This window comes from Cnephaeus nilssonii (assembly GCF_951640355.1).
Source record: "Cnephaeus nilssonii genome assembly, chromosome: 8".
In the NCBI taxonomy this organism is placed as follows: domain Eukaryota; kingdom Metazoa; phylum Chordata; class Mammalia; order Chiroptera; family Vespertilionidae; genus Cnephaeus; species Cnephaeus nilssonii.
This window is the reverse complement of record NC_137079.1, coordinates 29,312,486-29,337,727: the sequence shown is the minus strand read 5'-3', so window position 1 is coordinate 29,337,727 and position 25,242 is coordinate 29,312,486. Positions and strand designations below refer to the sequence as shown.

At 46.9% G+C, this 25,242-nt stretch overlaps 1 protein-coding gene across 2 annotated transcripts in view; it reads left to right on the top strand.

The window, feature by feature from the left end:
• MCF2L (MCF.2 cell line derived transforming sequence like) overlaps positions 1–25,242 on the top strand; it is a 179,740-nt gene that overhangs the window by 23,559 nt on the left and 130,939 nt on the right. The gene's annotated exons all lie outside the window — the stretch shown is intronic.

Here is a 25,242-nt window from a genome sequence, read left to right as displayed (position 1 = left end):
AAATGGGGGGTGGCGGGGGGAAGCTGAGTTAGCAATACTCATATTTGACAAAATAGACTTCAAAATGAAGGCCATTACAAGAGACAATAAAGGTCACTGCATAATATTAAAGGGGTTGATCCAACAAGAGGATATAACCCTGGTAAACATATATGCACCCAATATAGGAGTGCCCAAATATATATATATATATATATATATATATATATATATATATATATATATATATATTTCTGAAGAACTTTAAGGGAGAGATCAACATTAAGACAGTCATGATAGGGGACTTTAACACCCCACTGACTTCACTGGATAGATCTTCCAGACAAAAATCAACAAGGAAATAGTGACTCTAAATGGCACATTGGATCAGATGGATTTAATTGACATATACAGAACATTTCTTCCCAAAGTTGCAGAATATACATTCTTCTCAAGTGCACATGGGTCATTCCCAAAAATAGACCACATGTTAGGACACAAAACAGGTCTCTACAAGTTCAAGAAGATTGAAATCATATCAAGCATCTCTTCTCAGATCACAATGGAATGAAATTAGAAATCAACTACAGTAAAATCACTCAAAAACATTCAAATACATGTAGGCAAATAGCATGTTATTAAATAATGAATGGGTTACCAATGAGATCAAGAGAAAAATCAAAAATTTCCTGGAAACAAATGAAAATGAACATACAACAACTTAAAATCTATGGGACACAGCAAAAGCAGTCCTGAGAGGGAAGTTCATAGCACTATAGGTCTACCTCAAAAAGCAAGAAAAAATTTTAATCAACTATCTAATCCTACAACTTAAAGAACTAGAAAGAGAATAATAAGAAAATCCCAGAGTAAGTAGAAGGAAGGAAATAATAAAGATTAAAGCAGAAATAAATGACATAGAGACTAAAAAACACACCAAACAATACAAAATATCAATGAAACCAAGATAAACAAGATTGATGAACTTCTAGCCAGACTCATCAAGAAACAAAGAGAGAGGACCCAAATAAATAAAATCAGAAATGAAAGTGGTAAAGTAACAACCAACACCACAGAAATATAACGGATTGTAAGAAAATACTGTGAGCAACTATCTGCCAACAAAGGTGGACAATGTTGATGAAATGGACAAATTCCTAGAAAAATATAATCTCCCATTTTTGAGGAGGATTGCAGGTGTTTTGTAGACTGCACTTCTGGGATTTGTCTGTTGTTTTTCTCATGGCTATGATGGAGTCGTGAGTTTTGGGGAGGAAGAACAGAGGTAAAGTGCACCTCTCATCACATCATGTCAGGGGAACATGCTGTCACCATAACTCATCACTGTGGATGTTGACCTTGATCACTGAGCTGAGGTCATATTTGTTTGGTTCCTGTACAGTACGGTGACTTCCTCTGACCCCCTTTCCAACTTGTATTGTTTGGAACCATGTTGCTAAGTGCTGCCTACACATAAGAACTGGAAATATCTGATGCTATTTATTGAAGAATTTTTACTTTGGTACTTCTATGTAGGATTGTCTAGGTTTTACTTCTGTGCAGTGTTTGTCAGATTTTGGTATCAATGCTTTGTTCTCTTCATTAAAAGAACTTGAAATGTGTCATCTTTCTATACGGTGAGTGTCATATGTGTTGGAATGACCCATTCTATGAAGCTTTGGAAACCAGCTGGGTCTAGTGCTTTTGGAAGGAGTAGCTCTTTGGAAACTTTCTTTCTTCCATGGAATTTGGTCTGTTTGATAAGTTATACAGCCCCTGAAAAGTATCCATTTTACCCAGGTTTTCAAACAAGTTCATAGTCGTACAAAGAAATTTCATATAATTTTAAAACTTATCTTCTTTCAAGACTATTTTCCTCTTTCATTTCTTAATGTGAGTATTTTTACTTTCTTTTCTTCTTGATTAGTTAGCGAATAGATCTCTTTTCTTGTTTTGTTTTCAGCCACTGATTTCTAACTTTAGTTCTATTGATTTTTCCAACTTCTAATTCACTTGTTTCTGCTTTGTCTCTATTTCTTGGACTTTACTTCTTCTTTAAAAATTTGTTGAGCTCATGCTTGATTCATTCATTTATTTTTCATTTAATCTTTGGGGAAATAATGGAATGAATTTGTTGATCTTACCACTTTTCCCCTCCTCACCCCCATTAGGTCCTCTCTCCCCTTCTTACCCAGTGTTCCATCCACTGTCAGGCGTCACACTCCTGTACACTCCTCAACTGGAACGTCCTCTTGCTTCATTGTGGCAGCGTGGCAAAACCAGAACCCTGGTTGACTCCAGCTCTGCCTAGCCCTTGCTTGTACTTGCGTAAGGGAAGACGGACGTTATGTATGTTAGCCAGGTCTCAATACAGCTCTGCAAAATATACTACCATACAGACTGTTTTGCTTTTAAATTCCTGACCATGAGCCTCAGTGGGTCCTCAACATCTTGGGCAATTTGCTCTATCTCCACAGGCTGTCCAGCTCCCCAATAGAAGCTCACCCTTTCTTTCTGCTTGGCCCCAATGCCTTTCACCATCCTTACTCTCTCCTATGGAGACCCTGATTCTTACTCTACAGGAAGAATTGAACCCACCAGAAGAGCGCCTCCTACCTGTCTCTCCACCTGCCTACCCACCCCTTGGCTCGCCACCACATGCTTGCCTTCCTGCCTGTTACACTACAAGGATGTTTCCTCACGTTAGTCCCGCCACCTGGATTCCAGTACCCCCCTCTCCACTCTAGGACTTCACCCCAGCTGTCCCCCTTTACCTTCCCTCCATCCTAGAGTCCTTATTCTCTACTGGATTCATATCAGTTCAAAGATGAGATTATTTCTCCCATTCTAGAGCCTCCTCTCCATCTCTGCCTGCACTCAATCCCTTGGTGATTCCATAGCCTTGTGGCTTTTGGTGCATCTATATCAGTGACCCCCAACTCTATACCTTTAGCCCAGACTTCTCCCCCGAACCACATCTAACTGCCTCCTCAACACCTCCACCTGAATGAGTCATAGATGGCTCTACACCTGCTTCATTCACAGCCTTCTCTGCCTTAGTTCACTGCAAATCCTTCTGTTCCATAAGCCATAAACCTTATCACCTGGACTGTGCTTTCTCTCACCCTTACTTCTACTCTGCCAGGAAGTCCTGCTGGTGCACCTTCGGAATAGATGCAGAAGCCAAATCCTCCTAGGACATGCTGCATCTATGTTTGTTTTCCCCGCACCCCCACCCCACCGCCATCTCTCAAAAGAGCAAAGAGATGAGTTTTTTCTTTTTTTAATATATTTTATTGATTTTTTACAGAGAAGAAGGGAGAGGGATAGAGAGTTAGAAACATCGATGAGAGAGAAACATCGATCAGCTGCCTCCTGCACACTTCCTACTGGGGATGTGCCCGCAACCCAGGTACATGCCCTTGACCGGAATCGAACCTGGGACCCTTGAGTCGGCAGGCCGACGCTCTATCCACTGAGCCAAACTGGTTAGGGCAAGAGATGAGTTTTTTCTAAGATGGTAGCTCAAGCCCTTCCTCTGCACAAAACCCTCCGGTGACTTCATCTTACTCAGGACAAAAGCCAAAAGCCAACGTCCTTGTGCTGGTTTGCCAGGACCTTGACAACTCGGCCCCTCTGTCACCTTCTGTGGCTTTCTTCCTGGATCCCCTGCCTCAGCCCACAGTGGCAGTTCCCTCTCAGGCACGGCCCTCTTCTTCCCTTCTTCTGTGAGGGACCTCCAGGATCTGCCATGGGTCCCCTCACTTTCTTCCTGGTCCAGCTTTGCAGCTTCTCCCTCGCAGACATCAAAGTACTTCCTTGCGATTTGCAGTTTGTAGGTTTTGTTTTCACATGTGGTTTTTCCTTCTCCGTTTTGCTCTGGGGGCATCTCCATGCCAGCTGTGAGGACTCCGCTGCTTCCCTGCTTCCTCGGCCTCCAGTGATGTGAGAGGCGGTTCAGATCTCGGCGTGGGCCTCTGTGTGGACTCAGTGCCTCCTGTCGGATTCTGTTACTCTCCCTCTCACTGTTCTAGAGACAACTGCATTCATTCAAATTCATCTAAAAGGCGTGAAATTGTACAAAATAACTTTTAGTCTTTAGGCATTTTCTGAATCATATATTTTCAAAAGTGACTATCTGGTAAGAGTTTGCAATTTTTGTATTGAAATGACATTTTCATACCAAAAACATTAGGAACCACTGTTTTGTGTTGTAACAAACAAACAAAAAACAACAAAAAACTTTGAAATACTTTTAAAAAATAGAAAGCATATAACCTATGCAAACTTTGATTATGGTATCATATATGTGTTTGTTTTTCCCATACGTCTGTATTTGTAGTCTCATTTTAGCTATTTGAAAATTTGATCTCAATACTGAGATAGACAACTTTTCCAGTTACACTCTTGGTCACGGTATTCACGTGTGCCTTCATTCTATCGGCACCATCTGTAACTCAGAAATGCAATTTTTTATTTATTAAGTTAAGTAGACCATGAAATGTATTTGAGATGCAATATTACATTTCTCCATGCTTCGAAAAACCCAACAACCTGCATGACTTCTCTGTATAATTTCTCCTTCACATATCCAGGCTTGGCTGAATTATGCATGTTGAATCCTTTTCTTTCCTTCTCTTCTTAAAGAGACACACCAAGTACTTTTATGGCTCGTCATGAAATGCCCTCTTTTCCAGTGTCTGAAGTTACTGTGCTAAGGTTTCCCACCTTATGCAATTTGGACTTCCGCTTTTTCCTGAAGCTAGACACAGGAAGGTAATCACAATAGCTGCAAAGTTAGGTATTTAAGGAAAAGGGGTCTGCATACCTCCCCAACCTGCCTAGGGAAGCACACAGGTTTGTGTGTTGGGAAGTAGGAAGAGGGAACGGAGTCTTTAGAATCCAGTTCTGTGGTCATCTAACGAAAATACAATGTCTTCTTTCAAACTGCAGAAGACAACTTTTCCCTGGCAAGTAGCTGTGAAAAGTGACGTGTGCGTGTTGCTGCCGACATGCACGTGTGTGGTCGGTGACCCGACACTCATGGGCACTTATGTGTCTCTTGGGCCGAGCTGTAATCCTGGGTGTGGTTAAATAAAATGACCAAAACTTCAACCTGGTTGAAGAATGGAGCCAGGGGCTTGCAGACAGAGATGTCAGGGACAGGCTGGGTTTGATGTATGTCCCATGAGTACAGACAGTCGTTAACCATGGAGTCGCCTCCTGTGGGGGTGGGTGCCTCGGCCCCCAGAGGCTCCGTTGGGCTTTGGAGGGTGGACAGAGTTCAGTAGCTGGAGAAGAAGAGACCCATCCAGTCTGAGGGACACAGTACCGTGTGTGGTGACCCTCTGCTCAGACAACTACCCAAATTGGCAGGAATGAGACTGGATTGCCCGATAGGTAGGCAGGTATTCACCTCAAAGCAGATGTAGGGAGATGGGAAGGGAAGGGGATGGAGATGACACAGAGAGTCTGAGGTACTCTTCCAAGGAGGGTAAATAAATAAATAAAACGCTGAACTGGATCTGCACGAGCCTCTGATCTAACAGACAATTTAAAGGAGGTACTGGGGACCGAGGGACACAGGAAGCACCATAAACACCACTAAAGGCGCAGCATTGGCAAACTCCAGACTGTGGGAAGGTTTACTTGACCAGCGACCCGGTTCCTTCAACAACAACAAAATTGCAAAGAAAAAGGAATTGGAAAGGCAACCTGTAAATCAAGAGAGGCCTGGGAGAAAGAGCAGCCAACTGCAGTATATGGGCTGGCCGTGTGAGGGTTCCAATGTAAACAAACCAACAAACAAACTGGGTTTAGCAAACAGAGAAAAGGCAATGGAACGCTGGCTAGACATTTAATCCTGAAGGACTATTAACTGTATCATGGCCATGGCGTTATTGAGTGCATTGTGTTCACATTTTATAAAAAGTCACTGCCTTTTAGAGCTATGCACCGAAGGATTTACATGTGAAAATACAACAGTGGCTGGGTTTTGCCTTAGGTGATTTGTGGGGCCAGCAGTTGGGGGTTGGGGGGTGTATAGGAAGCAAGGCTGGCTGGGCACAGATGTGAATGTGCAGTCATTACACTGTTCTCACTGTTTTTGTATAAGTTTGACATTTCTATCATTTAATAGAAAATCTTTCCATAATGTGACTTGCAAGGTAGAGGTCTCCCTCCTCGCTGCGGTTCTCGGTTACCTGCATGCTGCAGCGGCTGTGGGTCTCCACAATCAGGACTAACTCAGTGTGTGAATGTGGCTAATTCCATCCTTGGAGAGAGTCACAGAGGTTGTTTCTGTCTAGCCTTGCCAGAAGTTCACGTGGCTTGCAAACACATGACCTGAATGTAAGGGAACCATTTCCGGACCTTTCAGATAAACACGGTGCTTTTTCCTCCTTACAAAAATCATGACGACCATCTGCTCCAGTGTTTTGTTTATAAAAGTGCCAGCAGTTTTAGGTTCTTTTCATCGCTAGAGCAGGCAGCACGAAACTGTTCAGTTTGCCAGTTGTACGGGCATGGGTAGGACTCAGAGCCACAGTGCAATGGGCGTGGCCTTGGCACTGGGAAAGGGCCACATGTTAAAAAAGAGTCTCTTAGAAGCTTCATGACTCTGACCCATAGTGGAAACGGACATGTGTGTGTCACCCTCCCTTAGGAGGGCTTCTATATCATGTCCAGTGGCTTTTCTCCCTCGTTCCTGGCTTTCTGCTAAGTGAGGTGGCTGTCTGAGGTTGGCACCTGTGAACACAGAACCGGGAGCCTCTAACCAGCCTTTGCTGGGACTGACGCTCAGAATATTAGTGCCAGGAAAGACCCGGCCCCAGTCCCCTGCCCAGCTTCCTGCACCGCAGCTGCAAACCCAAAGGCAGGTCTGTCTTTCCTCTGAGATGTGTGTCCATGGTGCATCCCACCAGGAGAGTGGGTAGAGTGGAGTCTTTCTTTGTTTTTAAATATATTTATTGATTTTTGGGGAGAGAGAAAGGGAGAGGAAGAGATAGAGACACAGGGATGTGAGAGCAAAACATTGATTGGCTGCCTCCTGCACGCCCTCTCCCCTCCCCCACCGGGAATCCCGCCCACAACTCGGGCATGTGCCCTGACCGAGAGTCGAACCAGCAACCTTTCAGTGCATGGACAACCCCCAGCCAACTGAGCCACACGGGTCAGGGCTGGAGTGGAGTCTTTCCATATCCATTTTTCTTGCCTCCAAATGGAGTCCTGTCGGTTCATTTTGCTTTTCCCGTCCATGGCAGCTGGGTCTCTGTGTAAGCTGGATGCTGATTCTGGAGTGGTGGCGGCCCTGCACATGAGCCTGTGTGAAGGACCCCTCCCCGCGCCACCGCAGCGACACCGCTATCTGTTCCACAGGGAGCTGAACTCGAACCGTGCTGTCGGATGCGGTCAGCAGCCTGATCTTGTTGGAGCCCCGCCGTTTGGAGGCCAGGAAACTGGAGCAAGCAATTTATCTTTCATCGGGGATGTGAGCCTGCCATTTCCGCCTTCTCTTAAATGCATTAGCAAAGTCACTCTGGAAAAAACAACGGGGAGTTGATTTGAAACTCACTTCCAGGTTAACTCTTCAAGTTCCCTGATGAAGTCTATGAAGTAGGCAGAGTTTCTCTCGGCCTTACGGCTGACACACACGATGTAGAATGGGCAGTAGACAATAGACAAGCACCCGGGGCCCGTTGTGATCACCACCGGGGCGTGCTGAGCACCTGCCTGGCTCCTCCGCGCTTCAGCTTCTCCCCTGGGCAAAGGGAGACTGGGAACCGCCTCGGGGCATGAGGTGGAGAAGGGACCTGGCATGGTCACTGCCCAGGTCCTCTAGCCGGTAGCCCATGACGTGTTGGTTTTCCTCCTTTTGTGTGGATGCTTCCTTTCTCAGGTGACCCCGCTTTATGACATTTGTCATTCCCACTGGACATGGAAACGTGTTGAGGCAGAACAACAGGGCCTCGTTCACTGGGCATGAATGGAAATGGTAGGGCCACTTCAAAAGACGATTGGGCAGTTTTTCATAAAACAAAACACACTTTTACCATACGGTTTAGCAATCACTCTCCTTGGTGTTTACACAGAAACCTGCCCTTGGGTGTTTATGGCAGCTTTATTAACCACCGAAAGTTGGAAGCAACCAAGATGCCCTTAAGCAGGTGAGTGGGTAAATAAACTGGTACGCCAGACAGTGCTTTTATTCAGTGCTAAAAAGAAATGAGCACCGAGGATTACAGGGACGTGAAACCATTCTGTGTATGTCGTTAACGGTAGATACATAGCAATGTGTGTTTGTCAAAACCCATAGCACTTCAGAGCACAGAGAGTGATGCTTTAACGTGTACAAGATTAGGCGGTCAGGGGATCCCGGGAGGGAAGGCAGACTGTGACAGCAGACGCTAACTCAGTGTGGCTGTGACATGACCTCAGTGCTGACTGGGGCCCCTTTGGAAATGAATGGAGTCTGAAGACCAAAGGCAGCGGGAACCACGCGCAAGCTCCGTGGTCTAGTCGGTAGTTGTTTCCCTGTGGGTAGAGGCCAGCCCTTGAACAATTAACGAAGTGAATCGCGAAAAGCGGGAGGCACCTGTGGACAGCTGCCTAACTATTGTTATTATTCAGTTAGGTAAAAAAAATATTTGCTTGTTTTAAATATGGTGTTTAAAGGCACAAATGTTTTCTTTTTAACTGGAAAAGGGCAGAGCCACAGCTGTGCCCTTGCAATGGCACTTAACCCGGTGCCCGTGAAATATGCCGTCCCCCCCGTCCCTGTGTGCTGGGACCGAGGGAAGAGGTGAGGGAGACATAACTGCAATTTCCCGCTCATATTAACCCCCTTTCCTTCTAGCAGAACCTGGATTTTTTTTTTTTCCTGTTAGGATGACACACCTGTTAGCACTGCTCAGTCTTCCCACTCACCTTCCCAGGTGGCCGTGTGACAGCTCTACAGGCAGAGCTTCATGCAGACGGTCCCGTGGGGAGAGGCTTTGAGGCTTCCCCCTTCTTTTTGCCCCCTGCGTGGATTAAGATGTGATCGTGGGAAGGGCAGCAGCTATCTTGTGTCTCTGAGGACCAAAGCCACAGGCTGAGATGGCTGAGAGAGAAGAACGCTAGACAGAGGCGAGTCCTGAGAGGAGGCTGAGCTGCCACGCCAGCTCTCGGCTGCCTCCTGGGTCCTTGTTGGATGATAGAAATAAGGCTGCCGTGGCTCCAGCTTTCTTGCAGGCAAGCTCAGTCCTTCAGAAACCCTGACAGGGCAGAACAGGCTGCTCGTTAAGCAGGCTGACTGCCGCAGGGCCTGCTTGCTTCCCAGGGCTTCTCCACGCTGCCATCCACATGGGCGAGCGGCCTCTAGTTGCCCTGCCAGGAGAAGTGTTAGGAAGAAAGAAGCAGTAGCACAGCCGAAAGACATGATGGGGCCTCTGGGAAGCTCCTCAGATGGGAGAAGTAGTTGAAAAGTACAACCCCAGTGTGTCCTCAAAACCAGGAAAATGGAAGAATTGAAAAGGGGCCTCTCTGACAAAGGGCTCAGCATCAAACCCAGCACCCTTCTTTCAACAGACCTTGGAGCAATGTCTCCTTTCATCTTCGGAAATGGAATTCACAGGCCATATACCTACCCAAACACAAGCTAAAAGAAACAGTATGCCTCATCTGTATTACAAATAGAAAGAAAAGAAAGCAACTTACGATGAAACATATTTGTGTATGTAAGTGCTTGGCAGACTCTCCAGAAGGCAAGCTGAAGTCCTGAGGTATGTGGAGCACTGGGAGTGACTCACAGGTGCAGGCCAGGCAGGGGTGGATGTTGGTGACCACGTGGAACACCATGAATGACTCACAGGTGCAGGCCGGGCAGGTGTGGATGTTGGTGACCATGTGGAACACTGTGAATGACACACAGGTGCAGGCCGGGCAGGTGTGGATGTTGGTGACCATGTGGAACACCATGAATGACTCACAGGTGCAGGCTGGGCAGGTGTGGATGTTGGTGACCATGGAGAATACCATGAATGACACACAGGTGCAGGCCGGGCAGGTGTGGATGTTGGTGACCGAACCCACAAACAGCACTGGTGGTGCTTTCTGAAATCGCACAAAAGCTCTGGGTGAAGGTCTTAAGAACCAAGGTACACTTTCATTTTGATTTACACAATAATTTGTTGTAAGAAAATTAGTGTATGTTAATAATGGGTCAAAAATGCTGTTTGGCTATGTATAAAGTAGTGTGAGTGTCCAGACTGAGACACATGCAACCAAGTTTTTACCTGCAGTAGTGTCCAGAGGGGTGCAGAGCGTGGACAGTTCTTGAGGCAGTTATGTGCCCTGTTGTGGACAGCTTAAAATTTGCTCAGTTCCACCAGCTGTGGACAGGGGCCTTTTCTATTGAGACCACCCCCTGCAGGGCCCCCATGTGCCAGCAGGTGGTGCTGCTGAGCAGGCAAAGTCTGAACCGCTCAGTGGCTCAGGATTGAAGTGTGTAAAGGATAGGATATGTCAAAATGATGTGGAAATTTTAGAAGAATACAATTTAGAAGGTACATGGAAATAAAGATCTAGAAAAGTACTCAAACAGGCCTGAGAGATTTCCAGCAAGCTTTGTGATCGAGGCTTATATAGAAATATAAGGGCGCAGTGCGGTCAGCTTAGGAATTAGTACCCTTCTCAGGGACGCCTCAGTGAGCACAGCGTCCTCATGCGTTTCTCAGTCAGCTTCTGGATTGTGGCAGGGAAAGTAGTGAAAGTGATTGGTGAGAGAGCTTGGTATTTTCCAGGAGGGGCTGGTGTGTGTGAGGTGTGTGTGTGTGTGTGTGTGTGTGTGTGTGTGTGTCTGCATGGGTGAGTAAATGTGAGTGTGTGTGGGTATAGATTGTCTGGTCTGCCATTCACTTGATTTCTAATAAGAGCCTTATTTAGGCATAATTCACATACCATAAAATTTCATCCTTTTTAGCTGTACAATTGGCTTTTAGTCTATTCACAGAGTTGGGCAACCATCACCACTATCTAATTTTGGAACATTGTCATCACCCTGAACAAAAACCCATACCCATTAGCAGTCACTCCCCCCATTTCCACCGACCCCCAGTCCCTGACAGCCGCTAATCTGTGTTCTGTCTCTGTGGTTTTGTCTGGATGTTCTGGACATTGCATGTAATTAGAATCATATAACATGCAGCTCTTAGTGTCCGGCTTTTCCCCTTAGCACAATGCCCCACGGCTCATTCGGGTAGCAAACGTCAGTGCTTCCTCCCTTTCTATGGCTGGTTAATATTCTGTTGTTTGGATCGTCCCCTGTTATCCATGTATCGGTTGATGGGCATTTGGGTTGTTTCCACTTGTTTGCGATTATGAGTAACGCTATGAGGAAGTATGTGTGGAAGTAACGTGTATGTGTGGGAGTATGCTGTCATTTCTCTTGGGTCAATGCCCAGGAGTGGACTTGCTGGGTCACGTGGTAATTCTGGGTTTAACTGTTGGAGGAGCGCCCACAGTTTTCCACCGCGGCCGCCCCAGTTCACACTCCCACCAGCAGTGTGTGGGTTCCAGTCCCCCCGCATCCTCGCTGGCCCTTGCTGTCGTCCATCATTTTCATCCAGGCCGTCCTGTTGAGTCGTGTCTCATTGTGGCTTTGATTTGCATCCCCCTGATGACTAATGGCATTGAGCATATGTTCATGTGTTTACTGGCCATTTTGTGTTTTCTTTGAAGATGTGTCTGTCCAGGTCTTCTGTCCATTTTTTACTGCGGGCCGCTGTCTTGTGATGGTTGGTGTAGGAGTGCTCTGTGAGTTCCGGATACACGTCCCGGGCCCCTGTGTGCCCCTTGGCTTGCAGCGCAGGTCTCACCTCCGCACGATGGGCATCTGGGTGGACTGTCTGTTGCTGTGGGCGACGTGTGCACTGCGGGGTGTTTCACAGTGTCCAGCTTCCATAGAGGCCAGCAGCACCCCACTGTGACAACCAAGGCTGTCCCCTAGGTGTCAGAATTGCTCTGGGTGAGAAGCCACTTTAGCTGAATGTGCTCATCCGCCAAGGACACCTGCCGGGCCCCTGGTGATGGTGTTGGGGTTTCCCTGCACAGGAGTGCGTGTGCGCCCCTGGGTCTATGTAAATGTGCGGGTGCACCCATAAAACTCAAACGCGGAGTTTCTCAAAGGAGGTTTTCGTGGTGGAGAACAGGGAAGGGGAGCGGTGCCTCCCTGACGCAGCGCGTTTCCAGAGTTCATGTGTGCCTGCAGACCCGTGCACCCCAAGGCACGTCTGCTACTTCTCTAGGGTGCAGTTTGCAGAGGGCCCTGGGAGTGGGAGGATGCCCCTGTGGGAGACATGGGGAGGGGGGTGGGGTGGGGGGGAGGGAGATCAGGGAATTGACGGGGAGAGAGGGAGGGGCCTGCGGAGAGACAGGAGGGGGAGTTTCCTCACCCAGCATGCCAGGTAGGGTCCCCACTTGCGTCCTTTGAGACGGACCACATCTCAGGGACCGCCCCCCCCGAACTACTCAGAGTGGCCACAGGGCTAGGCAGTGAGACAGCCTGAGTGCACCTTGTGGAAGTTTCCCGAAGCCTCTGAGGGGAGCACTGGCGGGATGCTTAGGGGAGGGACCCCATGTGGGGGGTTTAAAGGATGGCGGCCACCAGGGACTGAGTGGGAGCCAGCATTCCAGAGCGGGGGGCTGTGAGGGGCTGAAACCGCGGAGGCCTCGGATCCACCTGAGACTGTGCAGACCCCTCAGAGCCGAGGGGCGCAGCACAAGACTCCCCCCCACCCCCCCGCCAGCACCATCTTGGAGAGGAGAGAGAGAAAACCACGAAGATGAAGGATTTATCCAAAAAGATGGACTTACCCAGCAACACTAGTGGAACTATGGATTGGGCCACTATCTGCGTCTTCTTGCTATCCATGTGAGGCACGGGGCCGGGTGGGCACTACCGGCACCCTCCAGGCTGCCGGGAAACACTCTCTCCCAAGTGGGTCCGAGGCCTTGTGCACACAGAGCAGCCATCTGTCATCTGGACTGTAAACCGCATTCGGGGAAGATGGTGTGTGCGGCATGGGACTCGGGCCCTGGAGGGGGTGGTGCCCTAAGTCGCGGAGTGCCGGTCCCAGGCAGGGCACATCCTACTGTGGGAGGAGGGTCAGGGAGCAGTGAGGGCAGGTGGCACAGGGGCTCAGGGCTTGGGGACACTAAGCAGGTTGGTAATAATCGGAGAAACTGTGTGTGGGGAGGGGGGAAATAGGGGAACTCTGGTCCACTTTTCTATAAATCTAAAACTGCTCTGAAAATTAAAGTCTATTATTTTTTTAAGCACCAGTTATACAAACAAGTGATTCTGTGTCACAGTCTTGGAGATCTTTCCCCCTGAGATTTGTTGAAAGCGGTGGTGATGGGTTTGTGGCAATGGCACTGCTGTGTCACCTTCTGACTCACCTTTTTGACCTTGAGCGCACAGCCTGTCTTGTTGAGCAGCAAGAACCAGGAGTGTGAAGGCAGCTCCTGATGAGCATAAGGAGCTAAAACCTCACCTGTAAGGCGCCGATGGTGTCTTGCAGTGCAAGTGTTCTGTGTCCTGTTTGAATGGGTTAGAGCATGTGTGTAGAGGGGTGAGTAGCTGGTATATTAAATTAATAATATGCAGAGCCCTGGTCGGTGTTCTCAGTGTTAGAGTATTTGCCCTGCCCTCGCACTAAAGGGTCATGGGTGCAATTCCCGGTCAAGGGCACGTACCTGGGCTACAGGTTTGATCCTGGCCCAGGTCGGGGCACATGCGGGAGGCAACCAGAGGTCTCTCTCATCAATGTTTCTCTTTCTCTTCTCTCTCCTCCCCTCCCTTTCTCCCTTCCACTCCCTCAAAAAAAAGAAAAGAAAAAGAAAAAAATCAATGCAAAAAATATGCTTGGGTGAGGATTAGCAACAATAAAAAAAGAATATGCAAATTATGACTTGCTGAATGAGGAGGCATAAAGTAGGCCCCTCAGCATCTGACCTCTCTCTTTGAAGAAGTGAGAACTCAGGGATCATTTTGATTGAGGGCTCCGTTTCAATATACTCAGACGAAGGAAGCAGCCACAAGATTCATTACTCACAGGTCTCAGAATGGGATGTAATGAGCAGAAGGAAGAAGGCCAGCCCTCCATCCCAGGTCACAAGCAATCAGGAGACAGAGAGCAGGGTAGGAGGCAGTGGGGCCGAGGTCACTAACTTTCTGAAGGCTCAACTCTTAAGTGGTTATTTTAAAAGGTGCCCCGGGCCCTGACCGGTTTGGCTCAGTGGATAGAGCGTCGGCCTGCAGACTCAAGGGTCCCAGGTTCAATTCCGGTCAAGGGCATGTACCTTGGTTGCGGGCACCTCCCCAGTGGGGAGTGTGCGGGAGGCAGCTGATCGATGTTTCTCTCTCATCGATGTTTCTGACTCTCTATCCCTCTCCCTTCCTCTCTGTAAAAAAAAAATCAATAAAATATACTTAAAATAAATAAATAAATAAAAGGTGCCCTGGGAAAAGCAAGGTGGGAACTTGAGAGGTGGGAATCCTAAGCTCAGGTTCTATCCAAATGTCCAGACTTTGGGTGTGAGCAGGGTTGTCATACTCTAAACTGTCGAGGCAACGACTTCACTAGCTCTTTTCCCATCACTTGGTGTCTGGCACATTTTATACCCTCAGTAAGGGAGGCTGTTAAAATCAGTGGTTGGGCTGGTACTGACATCCCTCTCAGACTCACAAAAATGAAGCATAGATGTGTGAATTCATGAGACCTTGGCTCATTGAGGCACGGATATTTGCCACGGATTGTACTCTTCAGATTTTACTCTTCAGGTGTCATTTAGGACTATTCTTGTGGCCTCCCTATGGCTTCAGCCAGACTGGAAATCCCTGGCTGTTTACGATGAAAAACCTGAGCTCCCCCACATCTGTGGGTGAGCCCTGTCTTTTCCTTCCAGAGTATCGTGTTTAGAGGGGATTTCTCTTTGAAATTTTAAAACTCTTTTCATTTGTATTTGTTGACATGCTAGAGCTCTGGATGACTCATGTTAAAATTTATTCACTCTTTTGCTAGATCAGCTTTTCACTTGAAAGGTCAAAATCCATGTAGGAATCATTTGGTTACCTATCCAGAGTATTCCAAGGAAAACTAGCCAAGATCCTCCAGTAGATATCACTACAGATCATTTTTCTTCTCTTTCTGATTAAAAATTACGATAATTTTAATTTCAAAATAAATAAAATAGATGTCACTGTGACCCACATAAGCATAATAACTAGCTAGATGTCTTGGTAAGCCAACATATCGCTTTATTTTGTTGAAACCTATGTCGATGTGCATGATCTACTACAGCAAAATAAACACTTTGAAATTAAAATAGAAACAAAAATGAAAACTGGGCTCAGAGGAGGTTAGAGTTGTTCAAACCCCCTGAGATTTTGCTATGAAAATGGGCTAGAGTTTTCCTCAAGGTCAAGGTTCCTTCTTATCTGTGAAACTGAAACAGCAACATCCTTTGTTGTCTCAGGAATTCTTTTTGAGTGAATTCAACCAGAGAGCCAGAGTGAGGTGTATATTTAGAGCTCATCTATTCAGAAGAGCAGCTTAGGAGGATGCTTGTGCCATGACATAACATTAAAAATTAACCCAAGAAAGACCACTTCCTGGAAGAGAGAGTGGATATACTTTCTCCTAATCTTCCTACTAAGTAAAATGAGAAACCCTGAACTTTATATACGAAAAGACATACGAAGACTCTGAAAGGTGGAGAGAAGAAACCAACCAGCCAAGAACCCCAGAGCCCTAGGAAGACACAGTGGACAGTGGTGGCGAGGGGCGGCGGGGTGGGGGTGGGGGGGTCCCTGGGATTTTTTTCTGTCTCAATACATCCAGACTGAATGCTAGAGAAGCTGGCCACCTGGGAACACCAACAGGCATAGAAAAAAAATAAAAACTCCAAACCAAAGACTGCTCTCTCTGCCAAAGGACCAGGGAAGGGGGCCGAGTAGCCAGACAGAAAACTTCTAGGCGATAGCTATTTCAGCCATACACCATAGGAGCACTGTGACCTCACCCCACCCAGGTCCCAAAGATGAGTGGGAGGTCTAGACTTCCAGCCTTACGAGGCTGCATGAGGTCTCCTTACACCCCACAAGGTGGTGCAGAGAAAGCCAAGTCAGAAGGCTGACTTTCATTCCCACTGAGTTCCTCACCCCTGACACTGACACTTGGTGGTGGAGGTCACACAGGGAGCCTGGTGTACCACCCCATCCCCACCACTGGGATGACAGCAGAGGAGTTCTAGTGGGGTCAGGATTTTCACCACCACCCAGGGGTAACGAGGCCACCCCCATCACAGTAACTGTGAAGACACATGGGGAGTACAGCCAGGCACCCTGAGCTGTCCTAGGCATGGGGCATCAGTGTAGGCCTGGTGGAGAGACAGGTCTCCCACCGCTGCCCAGTGATAATAAGAAAATTTCCCCTGGCCCCGGCCTCAGATGTAACTGGAGGAAACCTGGACTTCTACCACCACATGGCATTAAAGAGGCAGGGCCCTTACTTCCCCTCCCTGTTGTAGCACCCAGAAGAAGCCAACTAAATTATAAGACTTAATAAGATACAAAGTTGTATAACAGAATATAAAATGTCCAAGTTTCTATAAAAAATTGTCACATCAGGAACCAGGTTAAATCTCAAATTGAATTTTTAAAAAGGTAATAGAGCCGAAACCGGTTTGGCTCAGTGGATAGAGCGTCAGCCTGTGGACTCAAGGGTCCCAGGTTCAATTCCGGTCAAGGGCATGTACCTTGGTTGCGGGCACATCCCCAGTGGGGGGTGTGCAGGAGGCAGCTGATCGATGTTTCTCTCTCATTGATGTTTCTAGCTCTCTATCCCTCTCTCTTCCTCTCTGTAAAAAAATCAATAAAATATATTAAAAAAAAAAAAGGTAATAGATGTCCACACCAAGATGACAGAGGTGATAGAATCATCTGACACAAATGTTAAAGCAGCCACCAAACACTTCATTGAGCAATTGCAAACATGCTTTAAAAAAGGGGGAAAAAAGTAAGTCTCTGCAACGGAGCAGAAGATATAGAGAATGAAATGGAAATTTTGAAAATGAAAAATACAGTAACTGAATTAAAAGAAATAAACAAACAAAACCCTAATCAATGATCTCAACAGCAGACAGGAGAGGTGGAGGAAAGAATCAGTAAACTTGAAGATAAAACAAATTTTTGTTCAATCTGAACAACAGAGAGAAAATAGAATGAAAAGAAATTGAGCAGAGCCTCAGGGGCCTGTTGGACTCTAACAAAAACTCCACATTTAGATCATTGTAATCACAAAAGGAGAGAGGATAAATGGGCTGAAAAGTACTCAAAGAAATAATGGCTTGAAAATGGCCCAATTTTGGCAGAAAAGATACAATGTTAAAAGACAAATATGTAAAAAGCTGATAGAACCCCAATCAGAATAAATCCCCTCAAAACCACACCAAAACATATCTTAGACTCCTGAAAACTGAAAGCAAAGAAAAAACATTGAGCAGAGTGAGAATGAGCTGATACCTTACCTACAGGTGAAAAACAATTTCATTGATAGAAGAGGAACATCACAAGGAAGGGGCACAACATTTTTGCAGGTGCTGAAAGAAAACAACAGTCAATCCAGAATCCTATATCCAGTGGAAATATTCTTCAGGAATGAAGGAAATATCAAGACATTCTCAGATGAAAGAAAACTTAGAAAAATTATTGCCAGTAGATTTATTCTAAAAGAGTAACTAAAGGAAATTCTCTAAATAAACCAATAAAAAAAGATCAAAGGAGAAACTTTGGAATACCAGAAGGAAAAAAATGGTAAAAAAATATATATGGGTGAAGCTATAGACTTTCCCTGTCCTCTTGAGCTTTTGAAATCATGTTTGACAGACAAAGCAAACATTACAACACTGTCTGATATAATTCTCAATGTATGTAAAGGAATTGATTTAAGATAAATATTTTATAAGTGAGTAAAGGGACATAAAGAGAAGTAAGGGTTGTACACTTGTATTTAACTGGTAAAATGGTAACACCAGTATACTGTGATAGGTTATCTACACTAATAAAAGAGAAATATGCAAATTGACCGTACATCTGCATCACACACCAGCCGATCAGGAGTGCATATGCAAATTAACCCAACAAAGATGGAGGGTTAATTTGCATATGCAGGCACAGAGCGGCCGGGAAGGGCAGGATGCCTACTATGAAGGGGAGGGTAGGGGGTGGAGGAAGCTACAGGAGCAGCGCTCTGGCCAGTGCAAAGACTGAAGGCTCTGACCAGAGCGAACACTGAAGGCTCCGGCTGGAGCGAAGACGCCAACCGGAGCAAAGGCCTGGGTCCTGGGTGCCGGAGGAAAACTGGTGCCGGCAGCCAGGGGAAGGAAGGCCTATTCTTGCACGAATCTTCGTGCAACGGACCTCTAGTCTATATATATAAAAGCATAATATGCAAATCGACTGGATGGCAGAACGACTGGTTGGCTATGATGCGCACTGACCACCAAGGGGCAGACGCTCAATGCAGGAGCTGCCCCCAGCCCGCAGGCCCCGATCAGCCAACCTCTCAGTCCCTCCCCCCTGGCTGGCAGGCTCTGATCACCTGAGGGGGAACAGGGAACCGGGGGTGGGTGGCGGCAGACGTGGACAGTGCCGGGGCCGTGATTTCAGGCCAGGCCTAGGGACCCTACATGTGCACGGATTTCGTGCACCAGGCCTTTAGTATATGTATAATGTAATACCTAGAGTAACCATTAAAAAGAAATCTATGCAAAAAAACATACCCAAAAACATAATAGAAGGTAAAAATTGAATTCTCAAATATGTTAAAGTAACCACAAGAAGGCAGAGAAATGAAAACAAACTTAAACCCTATTATATCAATGCTTACACTAAATGTAAGTTGTCTAAATACACCAATTAGGAAACAGGGCTGGGCAGAGTGGATGAAAAAAAAACATGACCTGATCATATATGCTGATTTCAAGAAATTCACTTCAAATATAATAGCATAGGCAGGTTGAAAGTAAAAGGATGGGGAAAATATATCATATGAACATTAATTAAAAGAAAGCAGGACTATCTCTATTAATCTCTATATATAAAAGCCTAAGTGACCATTGCAACTGAACAGACGACTGAACAGGCTGCGTGGGGTGACCAGGCCAGCAAGGAGGTTAGTGAGGGGTGATCAAACGACCGAGCAGCAGGCTGCATGGGGCCACCAGGTTGGCAGGGGGGTTAGTGAGGGGTGACCAAACGATAGAGCAACAGGCTTCTCTGTTAGGGGCAACCAGGCTGGCGGGGGGACAGTTGGGGGCAAGTAGGATGGCAGGGGGCAGTTGGGGGTGACCAGGCCATCATGGGGGCAGTTAGGGGCAATCAGGTAGGCAGGCAGGTGAGCAGTTAGGAGCCAGTGGCCCCGGATTGTGAGAGGGATGTCCAACTGCCGGTTTAGGATCGGGCCTAAACCGGCAGTCGGACATCCCCCGAGGGGTCCCTGGATTGGAGAGGGTAGGGTACAGGCTGGGCTGAAGAGACACCCCTCCCCCGTGCACGAATTTCGTGCACCGGGCCTCTAGCATCAGATAAAGTGACATTAGAGCAAAGAAAATTTGCCATAGTGATAAATGGGCAATTAAGCAAGAAGGCATAGCAATCCTAAATGCATATACACCAAACAACAGAACTGTGAAATATGTGAAGCAAAAACTAATAGAACTGAAAGCAGAAATAGAACTAGGCAGAAAATCATCAAATATTTAGAAAAACTCAACACCATTAACCAACAAGCTCTAGTCAACATTCATAAAATGTTCCACCCTAAAACAGCGTAATACATGTTCTTTTCAAGAGCTCATGGTCCCCCTAAGAGGGACCATATCTAGGCCATAAAACAAACCTCAACGGATTTAAAGAATTGAAATCATACAGAGTGTGTTCTCTGATCATAATGGAAGTAAACTAAAAATCAAGCACAGAAAGGTAATGAAATTGATAAACGTTTTGAAAATAAATACCACACCTCTCAATAATCTTTGGCTAAAGTGAAAGCTTCAAGGGAAATGTTTTAAATATATTGAATGAAAATGAAAATGCAACATATCAGAATATGTGGGACATAGCTGAAGCAGTACTGAGAGAGAAATTTACAGGACCAGATGCATATGTTAGGGAACAGGAAAAAATTCTCAAGTCAACAATCTCAGCTCCCACCTCAGGAACTTAGAGAAAGAGAAACAAAATAAACCCAAGGCAAAAACAGAAGGAAGAAAATAACAAGAACCAAAATTAGTGAAATTGAACACAGAAAAACAGTAGACAAAATTAATGAAGCAGCAATCTGGTTCTTTGAAAAGATCAATAAAATTGACAAATCTCTAACAAGACTAAAAAAAAAAAACAATAAAGAAGTCACAATTACCAATATCAGCAGTGAAACAGGAAATACCACTACAAACTCTGCAGCCAGTGAAAGGTAAGAAAGGGTACAGACAGAACAATCCTATACATCTATTTGACAACTTACAGAAATTGGACTACTTTCTTCAAAAAACACAAACTGCCTCATCTCATTCAATAGGAAATCGATCATCGAATAGCCCTGCAGCCAAGTTCACACATCTGGGTTGCATTAGAAGTGTTTTATCAATGCGTAGAATCATATTTGTGTGGGAAAAAGAGAGAAAAGGGGCTTTCCTTTTAGATAGCTATGACCTTGACCGGCTTAAATGAATATTTGCTACAGATTTATAGGCCCGGATCTAAAAGTTTAAATAGATGTCAAGGTAGGTTAACTCAATTTCAGTGACCTTGGTGTTAAGCCTTGGAAAATATTGCCTCTAAGTTAAGGCTTGAATAAATGACATTTCTAAAATTAAATCAGGTGTGTTTAAATATTCAGCACTAGGTGAAGGAAGGTAGGAGGCAACAGACCGGTTCCAAGGTAAGTGCCAGGCCCTGCACATCACTTCCTCCTGCTTTTGGAGTCTCAGTTGGAGCTTCAAGACCCACAGACAACCTGCCTTCTCCTACTACCTGGGCAGCAGGTGCCCTGGCTGGTGGGTGTTTCACACACACACTGGGTTCCCTAGTTTCTGTTTTCCCTGCTAACCACATCCCTCTTCAGGAGGAAAGGGAGGAAGCTGAATTTGCTTCAAAATGCTCAAGGCTTGCACATACCAGCTCCTGCTCCTCTTGGCTCAATGGGAACCCACGTTTTTCAGACCCTCCGTAATGGTGCCTTCATCCTTCTGACCTTTTTGGTATTTTGTGGGTTGTTTGTGGGGAGGAGAATCTGAAAATGTACGATGAGATTGAATTTAAATTTTGGTGAGGAGAATCTGAAAATGTACGATAAGATTGAATTTAAATTTTTTGATTTTCTAAACAAAGTAATAAACCAACTTCCTAATTATAAATTGGCGTGTTCTCCAGTGTTTACTGTTTTGGACGGAATTCACACGGAGCAGGACTATAAACAGCAACCTGCGTCAGAACTGGGACGACACTGTGCTGCAGACCACGTTATCACTCCCATCGGTGGCTCCATTGTTACCAGTTTCCTCTCCACTTCAATGTCTGGTCCACTGGCCAGAGAGAGTATGGGGCACAGAGCACTCGGTGTGAAAATTAACAAGGCAGATGGCACTTCCATGCCCGTTTTTGAAATACATGCTATTTTTACAAAGAGCAGTTGGTACCTACTTAGGAGGGGCAAGTGTGAGTATGGGTACTACCCGGGTGAGGGACTGCTTCTCAGCGGTGAGCCTGTCCTGTGGGCTGGTGCTCTGGGTGCATCCCCTTTGGTGACAGCGGAACCATCTCTGCTCATTGCAGGAGGTAAATGTAATGCCACCCTTTGCTGGGAGCCCTATTTTGGATTCGGTCCGTGTTTGATGTGTTTCTGGTGAATTGGAAGGTGCATCTGCAGCTCTGATTTCCTGTAGGAATGTGTGAAGCTCACTTCAGGGTGAAGGCAGGGAGGGTCAGCCATCAGCAACCACAGGGACGAGGCTCACTGACTGAGAGGCGGTATTCACACTAATAGATATGTCCTGAGCCACCAACCCCATAGGGTGGAGCGGGAGCTCACAGAAGGGGGACGTGTTCTCTCTGCTTCACAGGGGCTTACTTCTGCAGAGACACAAAGTTCAATGGCAGAAGGTGGGGATGGGAGGGATCCCCCTACAGATCTTACCTGTGGTCCCTGGAGGGAGGGAGGTCCAGACTCTCGGATCATATTCCTCTTTTGGCCCATCCAGGCCCCAACACCAGGGACTGCCATGATCCCTGTTTCTCAGCCTTCCAGCTGGAAATCTGGGAGCTCACCCAGACCGGCAGGGCCAGACCGGTGGGGCTGGGACAGGAGCAGACAAAGGCAGGGCAGGACCGAGGAGGCTGCCTGTGTCTGCTCTGAGCCCTCTTCCCTGAGGCTCTCCGAACGCACTTTATTTTACAATCTTGTGTAGTCACCTGACATTTCTAAGTATAAGTGAAGTGCTACTTAAGTTTGCTTTCACTGTTGAACTTTTTCTGAGTTTGTCTTGGCACCCAATGAGATTGTAAGCGCCTTGAGCCAGAGGCCATCTTTTATTTTCCTGTGACACCAGTTTTCCCAGGCCTCAAGCATAGTGGCAGCAGGAGAATGAAACTCTCCAGCTCTGCCCACCTGTCATTGCTGAATCCCTGCTCCCTCCCTCCCTCCCTCCCTCCCTCCCTCCCTCCCTCCCAGCTCCTTCTGAGCTGGGCATGGGCTCTGGGTCATCTTACTATTCTCAGTGTCCCTCCTCCCTGCTCCATCCTACACCTCCCAGGGATGGGAAGGTGGCCCTTTCCTAAAACCCCCAAGCAGGTCCCTTGGCACCCCCACCATCTACATTCTTATGCAGGTGCCAATGCTCTCAATACCTCACTCAGACATCCGGCCTTAATAAAAAAGGAAATCCTGCCATTTGGGACAACACAGGTGGTCCTGGAGGACACTCTACTAAGTAAAGTAAATCAGGCAAAAAGGGACAAATACTGCATGATTCCACTTACAAGAGATATTTAAGAGTCAAACTTACAGAAGCAGAGAGTAGGATGGTGGTTGCAGAGGCTGCCGGGAGAGGCGAAAGGGACGTGTTCACTAGCTATGAAGTTTGGTTACCTGAGATAAGCAATTCCTAGAGATCAGTGGGCAGCATAGTGCCCTCAGTTAGCACCACGGTTCTGTGCATTTCACAACGTGTTAGGAGGGTAGAGCTCATGTTCTTACTATACAAAGGGGTGACAGAAGGGAACCTTTGCAGGTGAGGGACATGTCCGTTAAGACTGTGGCAAGGGTTTCCTGGTGTTCCTGTAGGTCCTGACTCATCAACTTGTACACATTAAATATGTGCATTTCTTTGTATATTAATTATACTTCAATAAAGCTATTTTAAAAAAGAAAATATTGAAATAAAAACTTAAAAAGATGTTAGTGGGACCACTTTTACTTTTTAATCTCTCTGCCGTACCTGGTTATCCTGATAACTTAGTCAGGTGAGGATGTAGGGCCAAATGGTCCCCCCAAACGACCGCTTTCCTTGGACTAGCCTCTCCCCCTTGGCACACCCTCTCGGGCGATCCCCTCCGGGAGGCTCTGGGCTCCCAGATACACTGGTTTACAAGGCGGGGCATCAGGAGAACCATGCCCCGGGGCTTCTGCTGTGTTTGTGTGCTCTTTGCAGGGTTGGGTACTCTGCCTCGCCAACAGCAGGTGCTCACATTCGCTGGCTTGCTCTGTGAGGAGAGAAACAATTCTGGGATACTCAGAGCTCCTCTGTCACACCTGCCTGCTGGGATGTGTGGAGACCTGGCCAGTGCCAGGCTCAGGGGCTTCACCCTCAGACCTCAGATTTCAGGGACAAATGAAGAGTGACATCGCCAGGATTTGAGCCACAGAAGTGGAGGCCCAAGTAGGTGCTGGATAAATAAATCTGCAGCAAAGCATGAACAGCAAACCTCAAGTCTCCGTCTGTGTTTCATGGGTCAGGAGTGGGAGGGAGCTCCGGGCCCCTGCAGATCGCCGTGGGAAATCATGAACAAACTCTGAAACACAGGGAACGTGGTCATAGATCTGATTGGGTTTGGATTCTTTCTGTGGTCCATTCTGGCTTTCATGGGCTAATTCTCTGAATATCATAACATTGGCTAATATTTATTGAATGCTTACCACACACCAGACATTGTTATAATCATTTGTACATATTTAATCCTCAAAACAACCCAATGATGTAGGTACTTTATGAACCCCATTTTACAGATGAGGAAACTGAAGCAGAGAAAGATTAAGTAACTTCTTCAAGGTCACCCACCCAGTAAGTGGCCAAGCTGGGATTTGAACCCAGGTGGTTGACTCTGGAACCCAAACTTTGAACCACACTACAAGGCCAAGTTTCCGGAATAGGCATTTCCATCACCACAAAGAGCACTTCAAGCATTCAACATTCTGGATGTGAATGTCATCCGGGAGGACCAGGATCAATGGCTCACTGTGGGGCGGGGCCCTGTGCACACATCCTGATTGTGTGGGCCTTTAATATATATATACTAGAGGCCCAGTGCATGATTGAATCATGCACATTTAGGGAGGGAGCTGGGTGCCTGAGCGGACAGGCACCCAGCTCCCACGCTTTTGCTTTTGATCGCTGGTGCACCAGGCCTTTCAGAAGCCTCCGGCGCCGTGGAGGCTTCTGAAAGGCCTGGTGCCTGAGCAGACAGGCACCCAGCTCCCACACTTTTGCTTTCGATCTCGGGGGAGCTGGGTGGTCTGCGGTGAGATGTGAGCTCGCTGCCCCAGAGGCCCCTTCTGTGCTGCAGCACAGCCATGGCGCAGACACTGAGCTCGAGCCGCCACTGGTGACGTGAGCTCAGCATCCCACCGGCCCAATCAGCCACCCCGGCCATCCCGAGTCCCGCCCCCCCACGCCTCCTGGCCAATCGCGGGCATAGCGAAGGTACGGTCAATTTGCATATTTGTCTATTATTAGGTAGGATACACACGAGGCCCGGTGCACGAAAATTCATGCACTCAGGGGGTTCCCTCAGCTGGAGAGGGTGTAGGCTGGGACCCCTCAGGGGATGTCCATCTGCCAGCTTAGGTCTGCTCCCTGGGGGATTGGGCCTAAGCTGGCAGTCAGACATCCCTCTGGCAGCCCAGGAGCCCTCGGGGTGTCCAACTGTTGGCTTAGGCCTGCTCC